This window comes from Xenopus laevis, chromosome 7S (genome assembly GCF_017654675.1).
Source record: "Xenopus laevis strain J_2021 chromosome 7S, Xenopus_laevis_v10.1, whole genome shotgun sequence".
In the NCBI taxonomy this organism is placed as follows: Eukaryota; Metazoa; Chordata; class Amphibia; order Anura; family Pipidae; genus Xenopus; species Xenopus laevis.
The window spans coordinates 60939743-60952042 of NC_054384.1; the positions used below are offsets into that span (position 1 = coordinate 60939743).

Sequence of the window (12300 nt, forward strand, 5' to 3'; positions counted from 1 at the left end):
TTAAAGTACCTCTCCACAGATAAGCTTACTTTAGATTAGAAGGCCAAAAAGCCCCTTAACAGTTTACTGATCCAAGAAAACCATGTTTGTCCCACATTAAAAATTAAGTATTCTACTTCACACTTACTTACTGTAAATCTTTGCTGAAGTTAGTGAATTTTACATAATATCAAAAAATCTATTCTAAACATTATAGCATCTTATCTGCCACATGTCTTAGGGTACAATAATAAATATTACAAATATGAATGCCAGCAATAACAAGATAAAAATATCTTTACATAACATGTGTACCGGCAAAAACAACCTGTTTGAAAAACAATGAAGAATGTTGTATTTTTTATTGCCTGGATAAATTCTTTTAGAAGAAATTATTTTAAGTCACACAAAATGCTGCATGCTCTTTTCAGGTGTAAGATCAGGAAAGCACTTCAGCTTGGTCCTACAATGTTATTCCTTATTTGTGGCACAGTGCAGGCTATGTTACACTTGACAAATCTGATTGACAAATCACAGGGAGTCCCTGACTGGGCTGTTAATGTGTGTTCGACAGGGAAAGGGGTCAACCACACATTAACAGCCCAGTCAAAGACTTCCTGTGATTTGCACTAAAATATATATTAGCCTTTACTAACCCTCATCACTGAGAAGCATGAAAATGCCCCTAAAATCCTCAGAAACAGTCAGCTTCCTCCAGAGTAGGTAAGCATGATTAGTGGTGTGGTTAGGGGCTTAAGCTGCATGGCCAATAGGGATGTAGCGAACGTCGGAAAAAAAGTTCGCGAACATATTCGCGAACTTGCGCAAAAATGCGAGCGGTTCGCGAACGGTTCGCGAACCCCATAGACTTCAATGGGAAGGCGAACATTAACATCTAAAAAAGCATTTCTGGCCAGAAAAATGATTTTAAAGTTGTTTAAAGGGTGCAACGACCTGGACAGTGGCATGCCAGAGGGGGATCAAGGGCAAAAATGTATCTGAAAAATCTGCCTGTGTGTGCTTGGAAGAGATAGTGTAGGGGGAGAGCTGTTAGTGATTTCAGGGACAGATGATAGTAAGTTTGCTGGCTAGTAATCTGCTTGATACTGCTCTGTATTGGAGGGACAGAAGTCTGCAGGGATTTGAGGGACATTTTAGCTTAGGTAGCTTTGCTGGCTAGTAATCTACTGTTCTCTTTAAACAACTGCCATACGTTGACCTTGTAGGCATTGTTTGCCCAGTTTTTTTGGACGCAGCCACTGAAGCACAGTTGCCAGAAAAAATATGCCATATAAATGCTGAAAATAGTAATTTTTCGCCATACGTTGACCTTGTAGACATTGTTTGCCCAGTTTTTTTGGTTGCAGCCACTGAAGCACAGTTGCCAGAAAAAATATGCCATATAAATGCTGAAAATAGTCATTTTTTGCCATACGTTGACCTTGTAGGCATTGTTTGCCCAGTTTTTTTGGTCGCAGCCACTGAAGCACAGTTGCCAGAAAAAATATGCCATATAAATGCTGAAAATAGTAATTTTTTGCCATATACGTTGAGTCAACGTATGGCAAAAAATGACTATTTTCAGCATTTATATGGCATATTTTTTCTGGCCTCTGTGCTTCAGTGGCTGCGGCCAAAAAAACTGGGCAAACAATGCCTACAAGGTCAACTTATACACTACTACAGCGATGGATACGGATTACGTAAAATATATTATGGCTGCTTGAAAAAAGTCACTCCGGTGTTTTTTCTGGAGACGGTAATATTATGGATATTTAGACAGAATGTGAACAAGGTCACACAGCTAGATGGCAGTTGGTTGAATAACACACTGGGCAAAAAATGCCTACAGGGCAAATAATGCCTAAAAGGTCAACTTATACACTACTACAGCGGTAGTAAAATAAAAAAAAGTAAAAAAAAAAAAATGAATATTAAAAAAAAAAAATTAAAGTTGGTGCTGCTGAACTACTAGGAGCAGCAGATTAGCACACCAGTCCCACTCCCCAACACTGCTAGACTAATAGCACTGGGCTCTTATAGTAGTAGTAGTAGTAGTAGTAAAACAACAAAAAAATAAATAAAAGCAGTCCTTACAAGGACTACTGTTATTGCAGCAGTCAGCAGATGAGATCAGAAGCAGGACAGCTGCCCACTGCAGCTACATACAGAGCACTGCAGTAGAAGGTAGATTACTAGCCAGCAAAGCTACCTAAGCTTAAATGTCCCTCAAACCCCTGCAGACTTCTGTCCCTCCAATAACAGAGCAGTATCAAAACGATTACTAGCCAGCAAACTTTCAACTGTCCCTGAAATCACTAACAGGCAGCAGCTCTCTCCCTACACTATCTCTTCAGCACACACAGGCAGAGTGAAAAAACGCTGCAGGGCTTCGGTTTTTATAGGGAAGGGGAGTGGTCCAGGGGAGAGCTTCCTGATTGGCTGCCATGTACCTGCTGGTCTGGGGTGAGAGGGCAAAAAAAAGCGCCAACAATGGCGAACCCAAAATGGCGAACGTCGCGCGACGTTCGCGAACTTCCGGCGAGCGCGAACACCCGATGTTCGCGCGAACAAGTTCGCCGGCGAACAGTTCGCGCCATCTCTAATGGCCAAGGCCAAGAGATACCTGAATTATAAAACCTTGAGGTTTTGAGACAAATAAAGCTTACACATCTTAAAACCATCGCTATGAATTCATAGTGAAAAATTGATGCGTGAACTTATTATATAGGATACAAATGCAATAACCATTGAGAACTCATTTCTCATTTATAAACACTGGGCAAATCTGCCCCTGGGCCTTAACACATAGCGACCAACCAAATGCTTGCTTTCATTTTTCAACCTGCAGCTGGCATAAAAAAGCTAATCACTGATTAGTTGCTATGGGTTATTGCCCGGGTGCAAATTTGCCCAGTGTTTATAAATGAGACACAGTGGGGGTCATTTATAAAGTTCTCGCAGCGCATATTTTTTTGCAAATGGTTGTATTGCAAATGTTTTTTCCTGAACGCTAATATATTGCAATTCTCTGCCCGTCTTTCCGGTTTTTGCAAATTCGCAGTGTGAATATATTTTCGCAAATGGCGTGCAAATGAGACAGGAGCTTGCGCAAGTGCACCCAATGTCCGAGGTTGTTGTGCGCGAAAATATCGTTGACAGTAACTTAAATTTGCAGTTTGCGAAACTGTTTTGCGAATATTTTATCCGCCACCAAAGTTGTGGCATAATCGAGTCGCAGAGTGTGCGCATAAAGATTCGCAATTTGCGAATTGTGACATATTTATAAAGCCCCTTTAGACATTCGCATTGTGAACAAAAATTTCTCAATTCTGTTTGCACTCTCTTATTCAGCTTTATAAATATAACCATGCGCAGGGCAAATATATTCACTTTGCGAACCAATCTGCCCTGTGCGAAGTTTATAAATGACCCCCAGTGTCTTTATATTAACAGTATTTTGGATGTGTGTCCATATAAGACTAAAAAGAATGATTATTCATTAAGAATATATATATATATATATATATATATATATATATATATATATATATATATATATATATATATATATATATATATATATATATATATATATATATATATATATATATATATATATATATATACTGAATCTGAAAACATTTTCCAAAGCCACCACTGAAAAATGAGAGGGATTGTTTACAGCCACAACTGCAACTTAACTTACACCACTTGCACACCTATTAAACAACTGCAATTTACACAAAATTGATTCACAAATCAAAGCCCTTTATTAAAGGTACTTGGGTCCAAGGCCTCTTCTTGCACCTTCTCATAGTGTTGGTGCTACTACATCCATCCTACCTCCTGCATTCACACAGCAGCCAGTGCCAATAGGCACAGTATACTGGATCTTAGGATTTTAGAGAACTTGGCAGTACTGCAGGCTGTATGACACAATGGAATATTTATTGTACCAGAGGGTGCTTGAGAAGGTTAGACCATCTGTCAGAAGAATGAAGCTCAACCATAAGAAGACTTTTCAACATGACAATGGGCCTCAGCATTTCAGTAAATCCATTAAGGAATGACTATAAAAATGAAATGGTGAGGTCTGGAAAAGCCAAGGCAAAGCCCAGATCTAAATCCCATGGAGATGCTGTGTGTGTGTGTGTGTGTGGGGGGGGGGGGGGGGGTTGAAACTGTCTGTCTGTCTGAAAGAAACTCTTCAAACTTTTGGGGCAGAGTTGGTGTCAGAGACTGGTGCCTACTTAGGTTTCTTTCTGCCAAAGTAAACAATTCCAGGTATTAGAGCCAAGGGTATACTTACTTTTTCCACAGTATTTCCTTGTGTTTTGCTCAATTATATCATCTTTATCTTTATATACTGTTGAATGAAGATCAAAAATGCATATGTCTACATATGAAAAAAAGAAAACACGTAAGATAGGATCTGCTTACTTTTTCGCATTACTGTATAAAGACTTATGAATGACAATTAGAAGTAATTCTGCAGGCACATTTGAGACAAATTTGGGGAACATTTGCTGATATTAATAATATTTAATATCACTGATATTGTTCTGCATTACCTAACAATGAGTGACTGTTCTCCATATCCTGAAACAGGCTTGTTGGCCCATGGCAGCTAAAGGTTGAGCACCCAAAGACTTTCACTGAAAAAATTCCTGTTTACATGGAATACCCTAGAGACTAAACCTCACCCATTAGGTTTTAAAGCACAGCTAGGGCAGCATGATGATCGGCTTCCCAACCACAGTTTAGTTTGTTATTCCATGTAAATGGAAATTTTAGGAGTGATCCTAGCCTTCCTTCCCAGAATTCCTTCTGCTTTGCATACAATTGAGGAGCATATATATATATATATATATATATATATATATATATATATATATATATTTACACTCACACATACTGTATCTATTTTAATAATTTTACTGCTAATTTGTAACTAGTGATGGGCGAATTTGCGCCGTTCGCGAAACGGCGAAACGGCAAAACGGCGCCGGCATCTCGTTTTTGATGCCGGCACCCGTTTTTGACGCCGGCGCCCGTTTTTTTTTTTACGCCGGCGACCATTTTTGCCGCGAATTTATTCATGGGCGTTTCGCAAATTTATTTGCTGGCGGCGAATCGCACAAATTCGCACCTGGCGAATAAATTCGCCCATCACTATTTGTAACCCTTTAAGTACTAGAAAATGTGTTTCCTAAAAGTGAGAATGGAACCTGGGAACTTAGCAATCACAGCACATTGCAGCCAGGAACTCAACAGCCAGCACAATAGATTCTATTTTCTGTGGAAAATAAGTATTTCATACCATGTTATAATGCAATGCATTCATATGAACTGCAAGAGCATAACAAAAACAAAATGAGAAGTCCCTGCTGTTTGATCCTGCTGATATTAATTCTAAAGTCCATTAAAAACTGGTATAAAGAAAATGTATCCTGTGCTTTTAGAAATAGCCAGCCCTTCACAAAAGAAATGCCTTTAGATAAGCTATTATTTCTCCTTCTCAGTGTAAATGGAGGTGTAGCAGTGGGACTTGGTATTTTAGGGGGTAATTTATCAAAGTTCACATTTTAAATTTTTGCCATTACTCGTCGTATTTATTAACCAAAAAACTTCAAAAAGTTCATGTAGAAGTGAATGGGAGTTGTCTGTGGCAAAAATAAGACATTTTTAAAATTTGGTTACCTTGCAATTTTTCTGTCTTTTGACTGCTGGGGGTGGGGTGGGGGTGATATCCCTCCAACTTGTAGTGCAGCAGTAAAGAGTAACTGAAGTTTATCACAAATCATATGACTAAGGGTACCAGGAAATTAACAACATGTCTAGCCCCATATCAGACTTCAAAACTAAAGCTGGCCATAGATGTTGAGATTTTTAAAAGATCGTTTCTCGGAACGATCGTACGATCGAACGAATTTACCATCAACTAAAAAGACCAATTTGCCAGGAAAACAAAGGGGAGCTGCCTGCTTGGCCCTGCAAACATAGATAGATTGCACTGGGACCGACAAAGACTTTTTGACCTGGCCGATCAATTTCCTGACAGATGTCGTAAGATGTGCGATCGTTCGAATTCCACTAACCGCACGATAATTTTGAAGGATTGGTCAGACTTCCCTAAAATCAGTCGTTCGGCAAGAAGAATTGTGGCGTCTATGGGGAGCTTTAGGGGCAGATTTATCAAGGGTTAATAAACCCTCGAATTCGACCCTCGAAGTAAAAATCCTTCGAATTCGAATATGCACAAAAGCTTTGATCGAACGATCGAATAAAAATCGTTTGATCGAACGATTTTAATTGATAGATCGAACAATTTTTATTCGATCAAAAAAAACTTCGAAAAGTGCTGGGGAAGGTCCCCATAGGCTAACATTGCAGGTCGGTAGGTTTAAAGTGGCGAAGTATGAAGTCGAAGTATTTTTTAAAGAGACAGTACATCGACTATCGAATGGTCGAATAGTCGAATGATTTTTACTTCGAATCGTTCGAATCATTTTATTCAATCGAATTCGACCGAATTTGACCCATTCGATGGTCGAAGTACCCAAGAAAATACTTTGAATTCTTCAATCGAGCTTAGTAAATCTGCCCCTTTAAATATTAAATTATTTGCTCTTTTGAAAAAGGATTGCAATGCCAAATTTTGCTGGAGCATCACTATTAACTGATGCGTTTTGAAAAAAACATGTTTTCCTCTGACAGAATCCATTTAATGAGAGGCCTGAATATGAATTCATTGTTGATGCAGTAGACTGGAAAATTGAACATGACTTTAATGTTAATAATAACTCAGACAAAAAAAGAAATACTGTATATGCTGAAGAACGATATAGATACTAAATCATCTTTTCTTCCAACACATTTTAATATATTTAGTCCTGATTCCTCTTTTAGTAAGATATATGAACTATTAAAATACATACAGTTCATAAAGTAGTTGAGAATCTTTTTTTTTTTTATAAAATCATATACTCTAGTAAATAGAAATGTCAAGCACCAGTTGTAAAATTGTAAAGAAAAAAAACACTGGCAGTTCAAACCCTTTTCCTTGCAGCTGTGGGGAATGTTCCAGAACATCATATTGCTAGACAATGCACATTTCCTGTTGATTTTATTATAACTCAAAAATGTAGAATCTATGTCACTCTGTAACTTCACTGCAGCAAAAATGACTACATTGTTGACATGGGTAGAGTTAATAATGATTTAAAAAAAAAAAAAAAAATATAAGAAGAAGTTTATTTGCCATCTTGGTGACATCCCAATATACCCATAGCTGCTGCAATATTATTTAGTGGTTCCACATTTAATTTCTTTTAAAACTCTCTCATAACAACAGATTGGCTCTACAGCAAAATTGAGAGTAGTTATATTTTCAAACTAAAACATATTTTAGTGGCAGACTACGTTTTTCTTCCTCCCTGTAGAAACCAAAACAAATTTTTAAACTAAGCTGGTTTCAGAACAAATGGTTTCTGTGATGTGAAAAAAAAAACCATGTAGGATGTTACACAACAGATTTCACAAAAAATGAGTAGCTACGGAAACCAGGAAAACAAAAATATTAGGACTATGACACACAGGATATACTCTCTGTTCATGTTTTTCTGATGAAGAAGAAGTGTCCAACAGTGCTACTTCCGCCCCAATGACTTGCAATGGGAAACGTGTTACACAATGGAAACTGCTTTACAGCCCAAATCCGCCACTGCTATTTCACAAATTAATTAACTGTTCATTTGTCTTTCGTACCTCTTTAGTCATTAGGCTATTGTGACCTAATTTTTTGTCTTTCTGACAAGGAGGCCCTCAATGTAGCAGTTAGTTGCTGCATAAACAGCATCTGATTTAGCATTTTTGGTTCTCAAATGCTACTGTTCCTGCCTACTTGGTGTAACCTCAGCCCAACGCATCACATCTATTCGCTAGCCATTGCTGTTTTTGATATAAACATTATCTTAGGAACCTGTTGCCTCTCATACATTTGTTCCTATTATTGTCTAAGTTTTTATGTTGATTTTCTGACTGCTGTGACATCACTCATTATATAGATGGCTTGGACAGATTAAATTACTGAATTTGTCACTTTCATCTTGTACATTATGAGAAATTACTAACTTTTTTCAGGATAATCTGAAGAACTACAATTCTGCCTGGGCAGGTGCTACACTCTTTGCTCTAAATGGGAAGTTAGACACTGAATTCCTATATCCTGCTCTCAGCCTGAGTGTACAGATCTTGATTACTGAGAGCTCTTAAAGGTATTATGCTGTAGTTTGAGTCCCTAAGCAACTACCTGTTCTGTTTTCACTGTTCTGATCCTTCCTTAGTTTTGTCATCTATTGGATTCTTCTGATATGTTGCTCAGATTTCAGATTCCTTTTCTTGGTTTTATTTTGAATGTAGCTTCCAGTGTGAGCTGCAGTCATAATGAATTGCCTATTGTGCTTTTTGCCTCTGTGTCTCCACTGCAGCTTCTCAACGATTTCCAATCTCTACTTAACAGTAAGCACTTAGTCTTCACTACTTACATGTGCTTTTTCTCCTCCAGTTGTTTTTCCTCTAAAGTCTGGTTTCCTCTGCTATATCCCTGCAAAGAAAGTAGGGATGTAGCGAACTGTTCGCCGGCGAACTTGTTCGCGCGAACTTCGACCGTTCGCGTCCGCCTAATGTTCGCAACGTTTCAGGGTCACCCCCTTTGTCAAGCATTGTCATGCTTGACAAAGGGGGTGACCCCGAAATGTTGCAGTGCACTCCGCTTCAATAAATCACTGAAAACTTCATGCAGACCTGTGTGCCGTGAGGTTCTTTCTACATTACTGCTTTGGGGGGTTGACGAGCCTCCACCCACTTGCACCAGGCATATCTTCACTTATCGACAAGGTGGGTGTGCTAATCCACACTACATTGACTGGACAGGCATACACAACACACACTGAGCTCGCATTTTACAATATCTTATCTCACATTCTCGGGCACAAAGACAAAGCATCAAAACAGTGTACTGTACATGCTATGGTCTTTTAAATAGTTTGATACCAAACCAAAGTTGCCCCATAACAAATAACATTGGGGGGGGGATGTCAGGCTTTGTATTAACTTGCCCATATACTAGAAAAATATCATTCAGACTGACTCACTTCTCTTAATTCAATTCTCAGTCTTATTTGCGTTTTTCTTGCATGTTAATATCAATATGCTTATGATTACCTAAACTATGTGGAATGCATAGAGCCCAAAATAAAAATTGCATACTTGTTTCTATGGATGGCTCTTCAGCTGCTACATAAAAGAACACACTGCCTATGTGTTTTGTCTTAGGAAAGCGCATATTATTAAGTTATAAAGAATTCAAAATAGGTAGTCCCTAAAAGAAAGTATGAGTTACAAATACAAATATGAGTTACAAATGGTCCTTACTTTACACAAGGCAATCCAGGCTTTATTTCAGCTGTGTTAAAACTACACTCATCATATATATTCCAAAAACAGCTGAACTGAAAATTTTCTTAGTATAACATATAATGGTTGTGCACTCTAAATACTATTTTATTTTCGCACTGACCAATCTAAATCTAAAAGAGCTTTAGTTACACTCAGTTAGTATTTGAACAATATTAGTTTTAACAATATTATGTTTTGTGTTCAGTACCTGATGATGCATAACATACTGCAGTAAGGAATATTTTGCATGTCACCAAAGCTAATTGTTCTGCTGCCTTCGTGCTCTGTAATTACATATAGCAACATTAGTTCACATTGATCCCTTCTATAAGTACGTTACACAATCACCACAGCTATGGTGCATCAGTCAACAAATGATATATTATTTGGAAAGAAAGATAAAAAAAGGAAAGCTGTATTTTCACAGAAATGGTAATAACCCTAATTGTTACATTGAGTCGAATTGCTAAATTCTGAAGTACTGAATTTTCTAGTGAAATCTATACAGTCTATAGCTTCATCTTGAATACAAAAATAAAACCTGGGAGAGAGTTGTAGTGTAATGTTATACAGTATGCTACATAGATTAATATCACTCAACTGAAATTGAGCCCCATCCAATATTCTGCAGGCAGCATTTACATTCAGATCCTAGCATTCCATACTATAGAGGCATTGCTCTTAAAAATTATACAACCGAAAACCAGGGGCGTTGAGATGGCCTTGTTGAGTATGAGAGGTATACTGTAACTAACATGGTACAAGCTCTACAGGGTTGCAAGAGAGGGTTTAAAAGGGAACTAAAATCAACGTTGCACATTTAAACAAGAACCAAGGCTCTAACCTTATTGTATGTTGTAATCTCATGCCCATCCTTCCCAAACCTAATGCCATTAGCAGAGTGCAGTAAACCTAATCATGTTTGTTGTGGGTGTGTAGCGAATGCACAAAAAAAAAATCCTCAGCATCAATGTACATCAATAAGCTCAAACAACAACTATCTAAAGAACTTACATGTTAACAGTGGGAATACTAATGGTGCATCCAAGATGGCAGCCAAGAACAGGGGTCGCATGTGTCATTTAATGTATTTAAAAATAAATTATGGAGCATTGTTTGGTTTTGTCAATAGTATTTTGCTTTTAATGGGAGGCATATTGCAAGAAGACCACAAGAAAACTGCAAGTTTTAGTTCTTCTCTAAGACTACCCAACCTGAATCTGGCACAAATATACTAGGATAGCATAAGATTAAAAATATCGCCATGTTATAATAAGATAAAATAACCCTAGGCTTGTAAATATGTTTGAAGAGAAAAAACAAAATCCTCCAGGGTAAGACAAACAGATGGGCTGGCACACTATTACAATAATACAATAATAGTCTAAATGAACTGGCATGAAGGCTAAATTATAGTTGGATGGCAAGGCATATTAAAGCAATTGCCTTGGGAATGGCATGCTGGGCTGTCATGGCATTACATTCAGATAAGTTGGCAACACTATGGCAATGCTGACGAGACATTATACTTGAAAAGACAAAATCTGACAACTTGCATAGCGCCTATAGCTTTCACAGTGCTAATGTCTTAGATCCAAGTCCAAGATAACCGATAGAAGAACAACAAATTCAATCTTATTTTGTTACCTTTTGTTAATTTTATTCTTCTGCTTCCCCTTTTAAGATCAATTACGTTTTTTTTTTTAATTTTAAATCTATATGTAAGAGAAGAGTATTGTCACAGCTGTCATAAGGCATTACAGCTGTTGATGTAATGAAATTCACAATACCTGCTTTTTTGAGATGTGTTGAAAAGTGCCATTTATGCCTTTGCTCTAAAGCGAAATAAATGTACACTAAGAAAAATTCACTAAAGCGCTTCTTTAAATGTGTTTGTGCATGCACATGGAGCATCAGCGCTTGTGCATGCACACAGCATGGGGAGGGGGGTTCATGGTCGGGGAAGTTAGGAGTGGCCCTGTGACTATAAGGAGGTCCCTACGGGTTGCAACCCTGGTGGGCCCCAATGCTCCAGTCCTACCCTGTATGGAACTGCCAATGCCTGCATCTTCAAGGTTATTAGATAGTCGCATTCTCCCACAGCTGCAAGCCTCTAGAAAGATTTATTTTTCATACAATGGAACTCACAGGGATCAACACATAGCAATTATAACTAAATCTAATTTTACTGCAGTTTGGTAAACCATTGATGTAACTTTTTGTTTTTATTTACTATACTTATTTCTTTCTCTGGCCTTAATACCTGGTTGAATACGGGTCATTTATAGTCTTTCCTTTCTTTTATTTCCATTACATTTTGGCTGATTACTTTTTGAGGACACTGCATAAACATGAGAATAGGTAAGATAAGCACAATACATGTTGAGAATTATTTTGTAACACAAAAACCTTGGAAGTCTTACATACTTCTATTCAGTCACTAAGCCACACCTCCTCTTTAAAGGGATTCGGTAACTGTAAAACATGTTTTTTTTCAAAATGCATCAGTTGATAGTGCTGCTCCTGCAGAATTCTGCACTGAAATCCATTTTTCAAAAGAGCAAACAGATTTTTTATACTTAATTTTGAAATCTGACATTGGGATAGACATATTGCTAAACAAAAAGAAAAAAGAACGACCCATAGTGTTGCACCAACCCACTTTTTTGATCTGAGGTCCCAAAAGATATAAATAAAACTTAACTTTTATTAATTAACCACATAAAATTGATATGAAACAAGAGTGTATAATAAATATTAAAAACGAGGTTAGGTACATGAGCTGAATCGACACTGAGTCAGCAGCTCAGGAACGGTAACTGTAGACTGAGAAAGTCTAGTGAATTAGTGTTATCAATC

The 12300-nt window shown here is 37.7% G+C and overlaps 1 long non-coding RNA gene across 1 annotated transcript in view; it reads right to left on the minus strand.

Moving 5' to 3' along the window:
• Positions 1–12300, minus strand: part of LOC121396425 — a 60651-nt gene that overhangs the window by 21775 nt on the left and 26576 nt on the right. The window contains exon 2 of the long non-coding RNA XR_005963036.1: positions 4292–4378. This is a non-coding gene — a long non-coding RNA (uncharacterized LOC121396425). The remainder of the gene's footprint in view (positions 1–4291; positions 4379–12300) is intronic.